At 34.3% G+C, this 15,367-nt stretch overlaps 1 protein-coding gene across 1 annotated transcript in view; it reads right to left on the reverse strand.

Annotated features, from left to right (window-relative positions):
• Positions 1-15,367, reverse strand: part of LOC134806267 (uncharacterized) — a 50,323-nt gene that overhangs the window by 9,788 nt on the left and 25,168 nt on the right. Inside the window, exon 2 of the mRNA XM_063779498.1 lies at positions 2,402-2,537. The gene's annotated coding sequence lies outside the window, so the exon portion shown is untranslated. The remainder of the gene's footprint in view (positions 1-2,401; positions 2,538-15,367) is intronic.

Here is a 15,367-nt window from a genome sequence, read left to right on the forward strand (position 1 = left end):
TAGTACTCAGGGTCTGATGATGGAGCTGGACTGTGGCCACGGGTACCAGTCTACCATGTAACTGAACCACTTCGTGTTTGGGCTCGTTTGATTCGTCGCAATAAGATGTTTGACACAAGATACTACTCAGGGTCTGATGATGATAGACAGGTACCCGTCGCCACCTTCGCGCTCCATCATCAGACCCTGAGTACTACCTTGTGTCAAAGATCTTGTTGAGATGAATAAAACGTGCCTAAACACGAAATGGTTTAGTTGCATGGTTGATTGGTACCGGTGACCACCTCCCGGCTCCAACATCAGATCCTGAGTACTATCTTGTGTCAAAGATCTTGTTGAAACGAATAAAACGAGCCTAAACACGAAGTGGTTTAGTTGCATGGTTGATTGGTACCGGTGACCACCTTCCAGCTCCATCATCAGACTCTGAGTATCACCTAGTGTCAAAGATCTTGTTGAGACGAATCAAACGATCCTAAACACGATGTGGTTTAGTTGCATGGTTGATTGGTAATGGTACCTTCCAGCTCCACCATCAGACCCTGAGTACTGTCTTGTGTCAAAGATCTTGTTGAGACGAATCAAACGAGCCCAAACACGAAGTTGTTTAGTTACATGATAGACTGGTACCCGTGGCCACCTTCCAGCTCCATCAACAGACCCTGTGTATCTTCAGTGTCAAAGATCTTGTTGAGACAAATCAAACGAGCCTAATCATGTTACTACATGGTTGATTGGTATCCGTGACCACCTTAATCATCATCAGACCCTCAGTACCAGTTCGTTTTTAAACCCTCGTTGATACAAACTTTACAACCTATAGGTACCAAATGCAATGACGAAACATGTAAATAAGCGAGTAGGTACCTATAATTTCTTTCGAGTAATACACCTTCATAAGTACGAGTATGGGGCTATTCATAAATTACGTCGTTTCAAATGGGAGGAGTGGGGGGGGGTCTGGACATCGGATGATGGTAACATGACGTAGGAGAAAACAGATTCATCCGAAGCTTGATTTTTGGATGATTTGAGGGGTGGGGGGGGGGGGGGGGTCAAAAATCGTCAAAAAAGATGACGTAATTTATGAACAGCCCCTATGTACATTTGCACTGCATTTAGTATTTTCGTACTTACCAAATAACAGTTTTAGAACTTTAAAAGTTAAGTACAGTTAGTGTTGTTATGGTTGATTTCAATATGCTTCGCGAAGGATCAAGAATGTTTAATCCATCATTGTAGTGCGAGTGTGGTAGAAGGGATCGGCGTACTGAGCTCGCACGGCCTGCCGCAGCGCGTAAAATACCTAAACTCGCTCAACGCCGAAATGTAATAGCGCTCTTAATTCTTCATTTTAATAAAGGCGCCTGTATTCAATAATACCTACCGATTAACATATTGCAACAGGATGGCCATTCTCTATCATCGTGGCATATAAAAGAAATGTTAATTATTTCAAGATTTGTAACGATCGGTATTTATAATCATCTAAATAGATACTCAACTTAACCTAATTAGAGATTTACATTTTTGACATAGTCCAGAAGCCGTTTAAGAGCACTTAAGCTGCGCTGCGCTCGAGTGGGAGGGGGGGAAGTGGGTCAATCGGGCGATCATGTTAATTGCGCAATACTCGTGCAGGCATCAGTGGCTGCGCTTCCGGCGGCGGCGGTCAGTGGACCCGAACCGAGTCCGCTGGCAGATGGGACCATGATGCACTTGCGACAAAGGAATGATTCAGTTTACTGCAACTAGCCTTTACAATTTTGTAGATACAATAAGTATAATCTCAGATTATTATAGATGTAATGTCGTCAAATTGAATGTAACACGACTACTTAATCTGCACCAATACGAGTAGGTATAAACGACCCATACTAATACAAATGTTACAACAACGTTTGTACATATTACCCAACTCAAATTGGAGATCCAATGTCCCGCAGACGCAGACTACCCTTACTGAATTGTCCTAACACTTGCTTATACCATTTGTCAAATAAAGTGAATATTTTTTTTCTGCTTCTTCTACGTTATCTTAGACATAGGATCTTTGAGGATCGTGACGGTGACCACTTTAAGTCGCTCTATGTTGTAGTTGTTTTCTATCCTGGCAAATTTTTTGGTAGCAGGAGTCAGGGAAGAATTGAATGCTCTTGCTTAGTACCTACCCTTAATGGCGGTTGTCTCCTATTCCAACGCCAAACGTCTTGTTGAAAATGAGTACGTTGATTGTTGGTTTACTATTGTACTCAGACATTGCACACAGTGCTAGTATGTATAAAATAAACGAATAAACAAATTGCCTACAGACTAGTAAAGACTCTAAAGACTAATTATACGGTGCAGATCTTGGGCGTTTCGTACTTTAAGACAACTTTGATCGATGAACAAGCTTTACCTTCGACAATCGTGTGTGGTGTCCGAGCGCTCTTGTAACGGCGCGGGCGTCGGCCAGGCGGCGCGCAGTGTTCCAAGCGCAGCGCGCACGCAGCACGATGAGGCGGACTCGCATCCGCTGCCGCCAAGGAAAGTGCCTGTAACCACAGTTAGATACAGTTAAGTACACTCTGCTAATATATGTATAGGGTTCGTCTAAGCTATAACTCTGCACCGACTTTGACGTGACAATGTGGAAATGACAAAATAACGTTTATATGGGCACTTTCATTAGTATTGTTGATATTTTTGGTGACATCATCACACTCTGTGCCTGTGCAGAGCTAGCTTGGACCGACTCTACCGAAAACATCGAGTTGTAGTGGATACATTACTCCATCCATCTATACATACATATATCCCAACAAAAACATAAATGTGAATGAGAGCCAAGTTCAATATTAAGAATATGTGTCGTTGTTGACTTGCCGACAAAAGAATTGAGATCTATACGGGTGCCAAGTTCTGTGCTGTGTAGAAAACCTGAAATTATAAAGGATTTGTCTTGGCTAGTTTTTACGTATAGGCATATAGGTAATATATATTTATCTATGTTACGTTTTAAAAAAATTGGTTTGTTGTTAAAAACTAGCCAAGACAAATCCTTTATAATTTCAGGATTTTCTACACATCACAGAACTTGGCACCCATATAGATCTCAATTCTTTTGTCAGCAAGTCAACAACGACACATATTCTTAATATTGAACTTGGCTCTCATTCACATTTATGTTTTTGTTGGGATATCATTACTTTTTGTATAGAAATAACTATAGTATTCATCATAAAAGCAGTTTGCCTAAGCTGAAAAGGAGACCCTGGCCGCGCGGTTAATTGTCAAAAAGTTTCATTTTTCAGATTTTTTCTTTTGTATACGTCTAATAGTCTACCTTCATGCCAAATATAAAGTTTCTAAGTGATCTAGAAGTGGGTGAGGTTTTTGGTCTATAAGTATTAATTAATTTTTTCCATCGAAATATCAATAATACCAGTTTTCAGATTTTTCCCTCTATACAGGGTGTCCCATAAGTGACACGTCACAGTGACACTGGAGGTAGACCAAGCCAAGAGGACCCAAACCAACTTAATATGACCCCAGTAAAAGTGGCACGGTTTTCGAGTTATTGCCAAATTAAGGTTTTTCATGAATTTTGACCGTTTTTAACATTGTTAGTGCCAGTGTGCACTCGGAAAGGGGTGCCGTTCAATTTTAATACAAACATTTTGCATATTTACATTTAACTACTTTTTAAACTCATAATAAACATAATGTATAGAAACAAAATCCATTATATTATTCGTTATATTTAATAATTAAATTACAGAATGTTCAATCATAAAAACGTTCTTTATAACGATCATTAGGAATAATTTTACTTGTCATAACATACAGTTAGTACTATGATTAAAATGTAGAACTATATTTTAACGAATGATCGGGTGACATAATATAATATGACATAAACTATAAAACAACTTACATATTCTACCTGAAGGCAGGTCGCCGTTAGGTACGACGACGAGCGAAGCGAGGAGGAGTGTTAGGTAGAACTGCGACCCTACAGCGCGCGAGCCGAGCGAGCGAAGCGAGCGTGCCGCGGCAGCGGCCGGCGAAGCGCCAGAACCGACTTATTTTATAATAGTACACATTTTATTATCCTCTCGATCATGAGAGGAGGCCTGTGCCCAGCAGTGGGGCGTGTATAGGCTGAATTATTATTATTATTATTTTGTCTGTCTCTTACAAATCCTCGGGACCATGAGTTCCGGACATTTGGAAGGCGTGCGTGGTTTTTATGGAAAAATAACGTTATGAGCATTAAATAGTATACAAAGTGATCATTATACTGATTGCCTGTTATGCAAATACATTACTATGCAACTGAATTATTATTATTTCTGAAATTATGCAATTTGTTCTTATTCATTTTGTTTTTATACTAAATAATCATTACTGCATTTCAAAATTATGCAATTCGATTTATGCAACATGAAAGTTCGAAAATAGTTGTTATTAAAAACATTACACACCCCTCGGAAAGGTCTCGAAGTTTTTTTTTTTTATGTGTACGGCATCATGAATTGTTAATTAAGATAACATAACAGGTATTTTATCGATAAACAATGTAAAAGGCAAAAAAGTACTGGTTTAATCTTGAATTAAATTCACATCGAAACATTTATTTCGACTTTGACCACCTGTCGTGAAAAAAAAAATACTAGAAAAGTAATGAGCAAATAACGTGAAGCTATTGAGAATGTTAGGCAGATTCAAAAATGGTATGACACATGTACCTTCCTGCAATAAAATAGGAATTATTATCATCTTTCGAAAGCCTCATAAAAAATAAGTTAAAACTAGGAAATCTGCAATCCGTTGCTACTTAGTAAAAATAACGATTTATGTTAAGATATCTAATTCTGGATACATAAATAAAAACACGCCTATTCAGTATTTGCCGAATGCCTAAAAGAAAGGGATGGAAAATGGTTATCTCCCTTTTTAAGGATATTATTGAGTTGATAAAGGTTCAAAGAAAATAAAATACAAATGCAGGTTGAAGTTTAATCAATTTATTAAAATAATTTTATTTTACAATAGATGCTCGAATTGTTTTTCCCCGGCTCGTATGCACGTTTGGCACCTTCTTGTAAAACTTCAAGTTAATTTTCTTAAATTAAGTTCGGATATGTTTCGTGCTGCCTCGAACATGCCGCCGTAGTTCCTCTTGGAACGTTATTGGCTTGGAGTAAAATTTATCTTTTAAGTATCTCCAATAAAAAAATCTAATGGGTTTAGGTCCGGGGAACGTTAGGCCATGCCACTGGTCGGCCGATCCATCTTCTTGGAGCTGGAACCACAGCAAGATGGCTGCCCAGAACACTACGCTCGCGATGTCCGCAACCACCTCACACAGAAATTCCCAGATGGATTAGCCGATTGGGACCAGTGGCATGGCCGCCGCGTTCCCCGGACCTAAACCCCTTGGGTTTTTTTTATTGAGGATGCTTAAAATGCTTAAAAGATAAAGTTTACTCCAAGCCAATAAGGTCCCAAGAGGAACTACGGCGGCGTATGTTCGAGGCAGCACGAAACATAATATATCCGAAATTAATTTTAGGAAATTAACTTGACATTTTACAAGACGGTGCCAAGCGTGCATACGAGCCGGGGAAAACAATTCGACCACCTACTGTAAAATAAAATTAAGTATTTTAATAAATTGATTTAACTTCAACCTGCAGTATTTTATTTTCTTTGAACCTTTATCAACTCAATAATATCCTTAAAAAGGGAGATAACCATTTTCCATCCCTTTCTTTTAGGCATTCGGCAAATACTGAATAGGCGTTTTTTTATTTCTGTATCCAGAATTAAATATCTTAACATAAATCGTTATTTCGTTATCGTTATTTTTTATGAGGCTTTCGAAAGATGATAATAATTCCTATTTTATTGCAGGAAGGTACATGTGTCATACCATTTTTGAATTTGCATAACATGCTCAATAGCTTGACGTGATTTGCTCATTACTTTTCTAGTAATTTTTTTTCACGACAGGTGGTCAAAGTCAAAATTAATGTTTCGCCGTGAATTTAATTCAAGATTAAACCAGTACTTTTTTGCATTTTACATTGTTTATCTCATACTCATACTCATACTCATATTTTATTGATAATATAAATTACAGGTCAGGCTTACATGACTAAACTACATTAAAGGTAGATTTATAAATAAGTATACAAGATTCATACATTTGAGAAAAAAAGGAGAATTAAGTAAACTAACTATCGATAAAATACCTGTTTTGTTATCATAATTAACTATTCATGACGCCGTACACATTAAAAAAAATAACTTCGAGACCTTTCCGAGTGCACACTGGCACTAACAATGTTAAAAACGGTCAAAATTAATGAAAAACCTTAATTTGGCAATAACTCGAAAACCGTGCCACTTTTATTGGGGTCATGTTAAGTTGGTTTGGGTCCTCTTGGCCTGGTCTACCTCCAGTGTCACTTATGGGACACCCTGTATACACCTAATAGTCTACCTTCATGCCAAATATCAAGTTTCTAAGTTATCTAGAAGTGGGTTAGATTTTTGGTCTATAAGTATTAATTAACTTTTTTTTCCATCGAAATATAAATCATTTCAAGTTTTCAGATTTTTCCCTCTATATACACCTAATAGTCTACCTGGATGCCAAATATCAAGTTTCTAAGTGATCTAGAAGTGGGTTAGGTTTTTGGTCTATAAGTATTAATTTTTTTATTCCATCGAAATATCAATAATTTCCAGTTTATAGATTTTTCCCTCTATATACACCTAATAGTCTACCTTGATGCCAAATATCAAGTTTCTAAGTGATCTAGAAGTGGGTTAGGTTTTTTGTCTATAAGTATATATATTTTTTTCCATAGAAATATCAATAATTTCCAGTTTTCAGATTTTTACCTCTATATACACCTAATAGTGTACCTTAATGCCAAATATCAAGTTTCTAAGTGATCTAGAAGTGGGCTAGGTTTTTGGTCTATAAGTATTAATATTTTTTTTTTCCATCGAAATATCTATAATTTCCATATTTTAGATTTTTCCCTCTATAATATACACCTAATAGTCTACCTTGATGCCAAATTTTAAGTTTCTAGATCATCTGGAAGTAGGTTAGATTTATGATCTATATGTCAATCAGTCACAAAAATGCCGGTTTTTAAACGTTAATTTATCAATAACTGTTTGAGCTACGTTTATGAAATTTTGTATTTTGGACAAGCTAAGGGGCTTCAATACATGTGCCAAATTTTATTTGTGCAGGTTAAGTAGGTTTCAAGTTGTGAAGGGGTCAAAAGTAGCTCGAATTGGTTCGTGTAATATTACACACGGTTGCTACGTCGCCAGTTCCCTTTTCTTTGAACTTGGCTGGACACGCTACCGCGTGTCTAGATAACATTACTAGGTAAATCAATGTTACGCCACACTTCACTATAGATGAACTTTAAAAAAGGAATAAAGAACAGCGCGAGCGGGAAACGTCCGTGCACTCTATTCTTGTTGGTAGTCGTATTGAGTCGCATTACCTACAGCAACGTAATACTTAATCAAAACCACATAAAGTACTTACCTACACCTACACCTACACGTACACCTACACCTACACCTACACCTACACCTACACCTACACCTACACGTCTGTAAACCGCAGGCCATGCAGTAAGTAAGTACCTACCATATTAATCGTACTAAGATACATTTGGGACTAGCCCAATTAATGTGCTATGCGGTATCTTTGTACGAGAACTTCCGTGAGTGCTTATTTAGACGAGTAGGAACATATTACGTGTACGACTGTACGTGCACAGACCGGCCTAATATTTAGCTAATTATAAGGAACGAGTAAGAAACGGATTAATATTTAGAAAATATTAGAAAATAGTCCAGTAAATAAAATTCTCTAGTTCAGAGCCCATGTACCTAGATTTAATATGTCATGATTTATTTATGTTTACATTAAAGATAGCAGTTGAATAATAATTTTAATGTGGCAACATTAGTGCGTTACCCCGATTAATACAGGGGTAGTTGGGAAAATAACATTATACTACTGGCAACACGGTAGGTAGTGGGGACACGGTGCCAGTTGGACAGGCGCAGGCAGTTCGTTCACTTGGGTCGAGGCAGTCAAAGAAGACACATCGTGAAGGATTGGCCAGATTACAGTAACAGCAAGTACCTCCATTGTTGTATTATTAAAAGTAGAGTAACCATACTAGAAGAACCTTTAACAAATCAGAAGTGTTAACGTACCACTAACCCACAATGGGATTGTAAAGTTTATTTTGAATCCTACGTTTTATGAAACGTAAGTTATAGAATTAAAAATAATTTTATTTCATGAGTTTGGGACGATTACATGTTTCAGATATAAGTTTTTGGTGATTGCTTGTAAGTACATAACTACCTACATATTTATAAGAAATTTTCGAAAAGAATGCATGATGAAGTTGCAGGTAGTTTTAAAACTCCCGAGTAAATAATAGTCATTACAAGTATCTCATATTGCTTCTTCGTTAGCAACTGAATTTTAATGAATTTACATTTTGCTGTTTTGAGTTAGAAAATTAAGGATTAACGACTATAGAGGTAACGTTATGTGATGGACTCCATAGTCCTATAGTCCATCCGGTACCAGTATCAGTACCTATAGTGTGTTTTAAAAAGCGTTTTGTCGGATATTAGATGATGCAGAAAGAAAGGTTCATGTGGATCTTCAAACGTTTAACTTAGAAAAGACAAGTTGTGATTATAACGTTTATTAACTTACGAGTAGGTGACTACAGCGTAATGATAATACGTTAAAATGGTTTAAATAATGTAGGAGCTTGTAAATTCAATTAAAGTTGCAAGCGCTTAAAGTAGGCTGCGATGCCGGCTAACATGAGGCCGCCGCATTTTTGTTTAGTTTAGTAAAAAAAAAAACACTTTAGAGATGAATTGATATTTAACGTTTGCGTATCATCGATTATTGTGACCATGAGTTTATGATAAATAAGTAAACGCTATTTTTGATGACACTATAGGACCGATTTTCAGACAACCGATAAGATTGATTTTTGTTTGACGTGAGCGTACGTCGAGGTAGTTGAGAATTGGATGAAATTAATGTTTCTTTTTGACGTGAGTGTGCGTCATTGAAATTGAAAATTATTTAATGCGAACATGCGACTGATAATTTTTAAAGTGTCGTATGACTAGTAGTGTCTAAGGTAAGGACCTGATCTGACTATGCGAGGTCGCGACAACGCGATGGATGTTTGTTTAGTTCCAAGAATGCGACCAATATTTTTTTGATTTGTTCATACCTAATACATATACCCTAACGTGATTGAACTTATAGTGTTCTTGTCGGGAATAAAAGATAACGTACAAGTAGCTAAAAAGTAACACAGCGCTATAATTACAAGTTAGAAATTAATTTTTAACTCTGTTGAGCTCTATAATACAAACTATTAGGTAGGTAGATTTTTTTTTAAATAGGTGGCAAAATGGAAAGAGGGATAAGTTATATGTATACCTATAGAGAGCAGATATTGTATGACTCTGAGTAGGTATTGTCCGAATGAGCTGTGTAAATAAATGTTTTTTTTTTTATTATAACAATGTTTTGTCACAGTTTGAGTATTTGTTTTAACTTCGACTCGAAATAATTGTATTATTTGTTTGAATTTTAGTTCTTGAGCCAGTTGAAGAACGTAATGAACATGAATGCGTTTAATACTTAAAAACTGATTAAGACCTCTTGCGTTGATAATAGGTATACCTAGCGACCTCTGAAGCTGCTGACGTCTGAAGCTTAAATTAACTTCCATAGCACGACAGATTTTCATACATTATCGCGAATTATTTCGTAATTGTTACTATTCAGTGTAAAATTGTAAGCAATTTACACCGTCGTAAGTAATGATGTTAGTATGTTCTCTAAGTGACAGAATTCTAACGCAGAATCGTTTTTTTTTCTTTCTGAGTAAAGAGATATATCTTTGAGCAAAGAGAGAAAGGTTGACTACCTTTAAGCAGGTAATTGGAAATAGTACATTTAGATTTTAGGTACATACTAAAGGTAAGCAGAAATCGGTAATGAGTGGGGTCAAATTATTCTAAAAGTGGCTACAGAGAAATATTGTGAAATATAAACGTTTTGTTTTATTATGATCGACAATTTCCGTAAATTAATTGTCATTTGACGGGATAAAGATACTCGATAGACCAGAGCAGTTTAAGATTTAGAGGTGATCAAAATACATTATTAGATAATAATAGAAATATTTTATTGATGCATTACAGACTGAACTTTTGATAAGTTACTCATTTTGGGCATGCAATATCATAGTTATTTGTTATTATTATTTATCAGCTAAAATTTTACGAGAGAGTTTATGTTAATAAAAGTCATACAGTTGAAAGAGGATTAGCATAAAAATATAAGTAAAGACGGATACTTATTTCAAGTAAGCTAGTGTACAATAATGTGAACAAGCAGTTTGATTACATACTATGAAGTTTTAATAACATGAATATTAGGTAATATTAAGAGTTTGGACTTGAGAGTATGTCGATTAATTGAGATAAATGAAATATGAAATCCATAATGTGAGCGTGCATTATGGTAAATTTACATGAGCGTGTGTAAATTTGATGATGAGAGTACTTCATAATGTGAGCGTGCATTATGGTAAATTTACATGAGCGTGTGTAAATTTGATGATGAGAGTACTTCATAATGTGAGCGTGCATTATGGTAAATTTACATGAGCGTGTGTAAATTTGATGATGAGAGTGCTTCATAATGTGAGCGTGCATTATGGTAAATTTACATGAGCGTGTGTAAATTTGATGATGATAGTTCTTCATAATGTGAGCGTGCATTATGGTAAATTTACATGAGCGTGTGTAAATTTGATGATGATAGTTTCGTCATAATGTGAGCGTGCATTATGGTAAATTTACATGAGCGTGTGTAAATTTGATGATGATAGTTCTTCATAATGTGAGCGTGCATTATGGTAAATTTACATGAGCGTGTGTAAATTTGATGATGATAGTTCTTCATAATGTGAGCGTGCATTATGGTAAATTTACATGAGCGTGTGTAAATTAGATGATGATAGTAATGATAGTACTTCATAATGTGAGTGTACATTATGGTAAATTTACATGAGCGTATGTACATTAGAAGATGTCGTTCGTCATGACGTTCAGAGTGCGTTACCTATAGTAAATTTACATAAGTGTATGTAAGAGATATTAATGAGATAATTTAAATGGGTTAAATTACACTAACTATACAACGGACTGTATAGAAGAGGACTTGATAGAGCCGATATGTACAATAGTATAAAGGTTAAATAATAAATGAAAAATGACACTACGTATGCATTTTCATATATTATACTTACACGAGCGTGTGTAAAATTAAATGCGTTGATTATAAATATCTTAACTAGTATTCAATGACAATATAGAACTTTGAAAGAATTTATGATAATTGTACATGAGTTTGTGTAAAATTACTATCCGATATGATCTACTAGTATGATTCGAAGCTATGTAGATACATGATGTAAGTATAATAACAATGTGAGAGAGCATTGTGGTGGCTTAACATAAGTGAAGATAACTTAAGAGAAGTTAACCCAAGCGTAACCCAGGAGTTTGTTTTATACAACTCTTATCTATAGAATTATTGTATTTTTGTCAGTGCCAGATGATAGCTTTGTTTGTTTGTTTGATGTGTTAGTTAGTTTGCGAAATAAATACTTATAAATGTATAGTGAATTTGTTTGTTATGAAAGTGATAGAATTACATGATTTCGGAGATATTTGGTGTTGAGAGGAGTTTAAAAAAAAAGGTTGGAAAAACAAAAGGAATTCATACTTGAAGTCATTGAAAGACAAAAACAATAGAGAAGAATATTGGATATTTTATAAGATACAGGTGTTTCATTATTACTATCTAGAGGAAGACTAAACGAAATTTGGGAATAGAAAGACGCATTCGAGTAAAAAGTGCGGTCTGTGTTCTATCAAATACTCAAAAGAGATATATTTCACAATTCACTGACTCAAGTTACTTGATAATCACGAGCTTATTAAAGGAAATGAAAGCCAAACCTAACTATTAGATTAAATATTATTGTGGATGGATAGTTTACATAGCGCTTTATAGATGTGAAAATAAGCTGTTCAATTTAATCTATTTAGAACAACAGAGTTGACTATATACGCAGTCATGATGAAAGATACATGTGTGAGAGTTATAGCTTCTTTTTACTATTGAAGTTGACTACTACTAAGTTGAATTTGACAGTATTTCAAATATTTAAATGAAATTGTGGTAATAGGTTGATATCTTATATTGACTGTATTTTTTAGTTTTTGTTGAGTGAATACCTACTTATAAGTCGCAACCTTTTGTGACAGTGGGTTTGTGAAATTGATTAAACTTTTCTTAACCTAGATGTTATATTGTTGATGATCAGTATTCGGAGAAATTCCTTGTTATAGGCGAAATTTTAAATAATTGTTAATTATGTTCATATTCCGATGGATTATAAATGATTTTATATTTCATTATCAAGATATTGAAGAGTTTTAAGCACACCAAGTTCTAACTATCATGAGTTTGCAATGAGCAGATTCATTATTTTATTAAAAAGGTGTCAAATATAGAAGTGCATTGTACGACTTAAACATAGAACACGAATATAGTGCAGAGTAAACTTTATAGACAGAATTGAGTTAAACGCGAAAGTATTTGATTATAAGACTTCGCAGGTTGAAAGTATATAAAAGTAAATAATTATGATTCAGATATCCTAAAAGCGTTTAACTTTCCTACGTAGTTTTTGAGATTTAAGTACCTATGTAATCGGTATATTATAATAATCGAAATTTGGAAGTAGTAAAAGACTGGAATTATGGACTAGTATAATTCAGTAAAAAGCGCATTAATAAAACTAAATAATTGTACAGACCTAGATAACTATGTGACGTACGTACAGAGTAAAGTAAAATAGTAAATAAATTATACATCTTAAGCTTTGTTAAGTTAGTTAGTTACTTTAGTTAATATTTACCTGACGATCATCACCATTGCGCTCAACTACTAGACAAAGGTTTGACAGAATTTGATATGAATAGTGACTGTTTAAAAAAAATGATATTATGGGTTGCAAGCTATTAATATTAATATTTTTAAAAAAGTAACAAAAGTTAATGGACGGGTTAAAATAAAAGCTTAAAATTTAAGGCTCGAGAATCTTAATAAAAAAGTGGACTTGGAGCAATGAACCCAGTCTGTTCCCCAGTCAGTCAATCTCCTCGTCTTGCTAAGTATGTCATAGAAATAATACCTAGTTTCAGAGAAATATTATTTAAAAAAAAAAGGATTCCATTAGACTTGATTTGATTAAGCAGTCTCAATCATTGCTGCAATTAAATAAAGTTAAGACTTTAGTGATGACACTCGATATCTTACATTGACATAAAGGCGTATCTAGCAGTTATTAGCGTATTCAGACAATGTGTTTGGCGAATATTAAATAAATTATAATATTAACAAATTATTGAAATGATTTGAAAAGAATAAGAAGTCATTACTTTCGTGAGAATGAGTAGGTACCTATCCTTCGACATCCTTTGAAGATACAAGATACAAAATGTTATTATCTTAATACGGGCCTGAGTAGTCACATTACTTTCAAGAAATGTCATTTTTAGTGATAGTGTAGGGATTGGCATGAAGGAATGACGGCAAGTAATGAAGTTAGTTTAAATATCTATTTTGTTAATTGTAGTAACTATTTATATCTTGCTTCAGTATTGGAGTTATTACAATGTAATGACACTTACGTTGAAATAACATTACTATATTGACAGTGAATTGATGCAAATGATGGAATCAGAAATGACAGAAAGAATGACGGAAGATAAAGAAGTTATTAAACTAGTTTATTTTTGAAGTAATGACAAAATAATGGCATTATACTGATAGTGAGTGGAGCGCATAAGGCAACCTTAGTATCACTATATGTAGAGAGTTGTATATTTAATTATAATCAGCGAAAGCGATGTTATTCAAAGTGGCATTTGATTGATTACACATTATCGTATTTTTTTTCTCTGAGAAAGAAATTTTCATGAGATTTTGTAGTGAAAATACCAATCATGAGATGAGTAGCAAAGTATTGTTAGCTATTAAAGATCAGAGGAACTAGAAAAAGGATTGTTACTGGCAAGTAGTGATCATGTTTTTTATTATAAATTACGGATCCAGAGACATACATGATAGATATGTGTAAATTTGAAACTGAACGTAATGGTTTTGAGCTGAACATAAAACTGGTGGTCTTGAAAATTGTAACGTAAACGCTTAACTTTAGGGGAAAATATTATATTTTAGCTGTAACGATTAATACATGAATGTATTAAAAGAAAGTTTACATTAATTCAATATATGTGAGGTGATGGATGCGAGGCCTACATCCGTTAAGGTGTAATTGTGGATGTGATAAGGGACTAGTGATTTGTAATTGTGTTATTTGTAATTGTTTGTTTGTACCTGATTGTTATATGTACCTTTGGTATATGTTAATGTTAAGTTTCATGGCGCATTGGATCTGTCTGTAAGGTCATGTAAACATTTTTCAAAAATAAAATATAAATATACCTAATATAATATTGGGTCAAACAAGAAGTGAATATTAAAATATGTAGGACTGGAAAACGTAGTAATCGAACAATTTTTGAAAAATGACTGAATTAAATAAAAGACACGTATGCTTTAACGGACATAAGTAATGTTTAGATGTATGAGAAAACAAAACAAAGTATGCATAATAAAAACTGAGCTTTGTTATTTATATATTTTTATAGTTATTATACAAAATTAACAACAAGTAGGTATTATAAAATTTCATTGTCTTGTATAGATTGAACGTTACGTACACTGTAAAAACGAGTGTTACAACCTAGGTGAAAATATTGGACTCACTAGTCTAGTAGTCACTGGACTATATAATAGTAATGAGAAACTGAGATGGGAATTAATTAGTTATATGAATAAAGATAGACAAAACAGAAGACCGAATGTCATGATATTATTTTCAAGATGATATATTTGCTGATCAGGTAAATGTATCAATTGTGATAAGTTACGTTTTAAATTTATAGTTTCTAAACTGTTTTAATTTTTAATGATTGGCGGAACATATAAAACGGACCTAACTTTTGGCGATAAGGTTCGTGCGCCGGAGTCATGCACGAAGTCGGATGGCCGAATGTCATGATTTATTTATGTTTACATTAAAGATAGCAGTTGAATAATAATTTTAATGTGGCAACATTAGTGCGTTACCCCGATTAA

Source organism: Cydia splendana, chromosome 1 (genome assembly GCF_910591565.1).
Source record: "Cydia splendana chromosome 1, ilCydSple1.2, whole genome shotgun sequence".
In the NCBI taxonomy this organism is placed as follows: domain Eukaryota; kingdom Metazoa; phylum Arthropoda; class Insecta; order Lepidoptera; family Tortricidae; genus Cydia; species Cydia splendana.